At 38.7% G+C, this 3,083-nt stretch overlaps 1 long non-coding RNA gene across 1 annotated transcript in view; it reads right to left on the bottom strand.

The window, feature by feature from the left end:
• Window positions 1-1,988: 1,988 nt before the first annotated feature.
• LOC116695446 (uncharacterized) overlaps window positions 1,989-3,083 on the bottom strand; it is a 12,530-nt gene continuing 11,435 nt past the window's right edge. The window contains exons 2-3 of the long non-coding RNA XR_004333465.1: window positions 2,362-2,641; window positions 1,989-2,046 (exon numbers count right to left, since the gene is read on the bottom strand). This is a non-coding gene — a long non-coding RNA (uncharacterized LOC116695446). The remainder of the gene's footprint in view (window positions 2,047-2,361; window positions 2,642-3,083) is intronic.

Here is a 3,083-nt window from a genome sequence, read left to right as displayed (position 1 = left end):
TAGTATTGTAGGGGGGTGAAAAGTACAATAATTGCCTTTTAATTTTAGTTGTACAAAGTAGTATAAAGAAGTTGAAAATGGAAATACTGTTTGTAATTACTTTAATAAGAGTGAGTTTAATGAGACATGGACACATTTCCTGATTTCATGAAGTCTTTTGGATGCAATAGCTCAAATAATAAACCCTCTTTACGCCTACAGAGTCCCACTTAACCGTTGACAGGCCTGTTCACCTGATGACATCATCATATATAAATTCCTTGTGTTGATAAATATTGATTTTAATGCACATTGAAGTTCTGTTACATTGTGTATTTTCTCTGTAACAATGATATTTTATGAGCGAAAGTACAAGGTTTTGAGGCTGTATCACTAGAAACAATGAAGGTTTGTTATTGACAAAAAAAAACAAAAAAAAATCAACCTACGTTTTTGATACCATAACATGTAATGTTCAGTAGACACAAGGAGTGATTTTGCGATTAAATGTTGTGGTTTACTTTTTTGGGTTTACCTACCTCCCGGCAACCTGGATCATCCATGTCTTATTCAGTTAGAGATTAACTCCACATGCCAAAATGTTTCCTAACAACCCCAATACAAGGTGCCAGTACAAAGTGCCTGTTGTATTCTAATTGCATTGAGTTCCTGTGTACTTAAACAATTGTTTGGCCATCACAATCCACTGTAGCTTCATCAAAATTGTCTTAAAGTTGCATTATTTTAAAGGATAGCCCAGAGCTGGCTTCCTCCTCACTCACTTTGTATAAAACAGTGTCTGGCGTATTTTCTAGACATAGTTATGCTTGAGCTCTTTACAGCAAGGATTAACAAAGCTAAATCCTCAACTATCAACCTATGGAAAAGCGGAGCAACACAAATATCAGACCTGATGACCTCACCGTCACAAGAACTAGAGGGGAGTAATTAGGCGTGGTGGTGTGATTTCTGTTTGGTTTATTTTCCTCGAGACGCAGAGGGTGGGGGGTGGGAGAGGGTTTTTGTTCTTGTTCAGTTTGTGTTTCTCTGCTCTGTATGTCTGCATATAAAAAACAGTAAAAAAATCAATCTTAAAAAAAAAAGTTGCATTATATTGTCTACCAATCCAAATCCACATCTGAGGAGAAAGAAGGTAAAACATATAACAAGCTATTATACAGTAACATAGTTTTCAATTGTTTCACGGTATTACACAATTTAATTTTTCTTAACTCGCCAGTAACTCACAACATCCAACAACATCATTTCAGTTTGCCACAAGTGGCTTCCATCTGCCAACTTTTAAGATACTTTTCATAACATTCTCAATTGTCTGACAAAGTTTATAGTATGAAACTAAGTACAATGGTAAAACTACTATTTGGCATTTGGTTTCATATGGCACAAAAATAAGTTTGTAATCAGCTATGGCACAAGACAAGAAAAGAAAGTATCTAAAAAAACAATCAAATTCTCACTAACATGAAGCATAACATTGAGCATAATTTGGAAAGTCTGAATGACATATTTTGCTTTTGGCTGTTTAACTGTGGTACTGTAGAAATAGTTCCCAACTCCAACTGTAACTCTAACCAAGACAAACTCAAAGATAGTAATTCTCTTGTTGATTAAAATCTCTGAATTTAAGAAAAACAAAAGAAATAAAGACAGGAAGAGATTTTCTTGCAGTACAGGAGGTTTTAAATTAGACACTGCCAAGCGAGAGACAGAAAAAGTATTAACACAGACGTGCACATATAAGACAACCAAATAATATGAATTTCATTCATGCTTCACTATACTATAGTAACTATATACTATACTGTAAAGACAAGACTACTACAACCCTAATTTAATTCCGGCACTTCAGATGGCACAAGATACACCATAGGAGAAGAGAAGCAATGGCTACCTAAGTACACACAGACAGAACTGAGTAAAGGGTGAGGTAGTTGGAGGGAAAGAGATGTTCAAGAAGAACAGTACGAAGAAATTATACATATAACTCACCAGTCGCAGGAAGAGATATCAGGTAACAGTCCCATTCACTCTAAACCAGGACATGATCTGCAGGCCAGACACAATGCACTTTAATGACATGTAATTATGAATAATTTCATAATCTTAACTTCAAGAAGGACTGCCACTTATATACAACATCACAACCTAACATGACTTCACTCGGTCAATTTAGGATGTAACGCATTTAACCAATTACAGTTGCTTTGACTACATCTCAGGTGAGCTGGATAAATTACCTGCTATAAGCAGCAGCATCATCATATGCATTATCATATTTTGTTATTTTTTTTTCCTTAGTCAAGAAGTTACGGCTAAGTTCCATTTACACAAATAGAAATGTAGTGTTCCACATGGCCGGACCTGTAAAAATCCAGGGCAGCAGTCTGCCCAGGTGTCACTCAGGTAATAATCCAGCAGATCCATGCAGGTAAACGCTAAGTGTCCTTAAGCAGTCAGGTGCTCTACTCCGAGATGTCCATGCAGAGGAACAGAGGATGAAAACAGCCAGTATCCCTCGTAATCCTTCAGCAACAATGATCCCTGCAGAATATGTTCATCTCCTCCTCTGCAGCTCCATCTCTTCTCGAGATTACCTTCACGGGGGTGTTGCACTTCTAGAACGTACCGGAGCCAGACACACCTGCAACAAGACAACAGGTAAGAGGAGATCAGCAGCCTTCAGTGCCGGTGAAGACATTCTTTCATCCCTGTTCTCTCCACAGCATCAACAACTCTGTCTGTTCCTCGGAGTGTCTCTGCCAAGAGTAGCCGGGCACAGCCGTCCTGTTTTACCGCTCTTCGCCAAACACACAAACGCACACACGCACATACACAGAGGAGAGTGTTGTGTTGTGTTTTTTTTTTTTCAGGAGCCGAGCTAACCCTGAGCCGGGGCCCGGTCTGCCTTTGAGATGCTCTCTAGCCCACAAACACAAGACGGCTTTCATTATCTTGCCCGTCGCAGCGCAAGGCCTAGCTTCTAAAAGCTACTGATTTCTTTCTTCCCTTAGCCCCCTGCACAAAGGGAGGGCATTTTGTAAATTACTTGCTCGTTTCAGACCAACAAAAGGTACTTTCATTGA

This window comes from Etheostoma spectabile, chromosome 9, assembly GCF_008692095.1.
Source record: "Etheostoma spectabile isolate EspeVRDwgs_2016 chromosome 9, UIUC_Espe_1.0, whole genome shotgun sequence".
In the NCBI taxonomy this organism is placed as follows: domain Eukaryota; kingdom Metazoa; phylum Chordata; class Actinopteri; order Perciformes; family Percidae; genus Etheostoma; species Etheostoma spectabile.
Note: the sequence above shows the minus strand (reverse complement) of the source record. Positions and strands in the feature narration are given on the sequence as shown.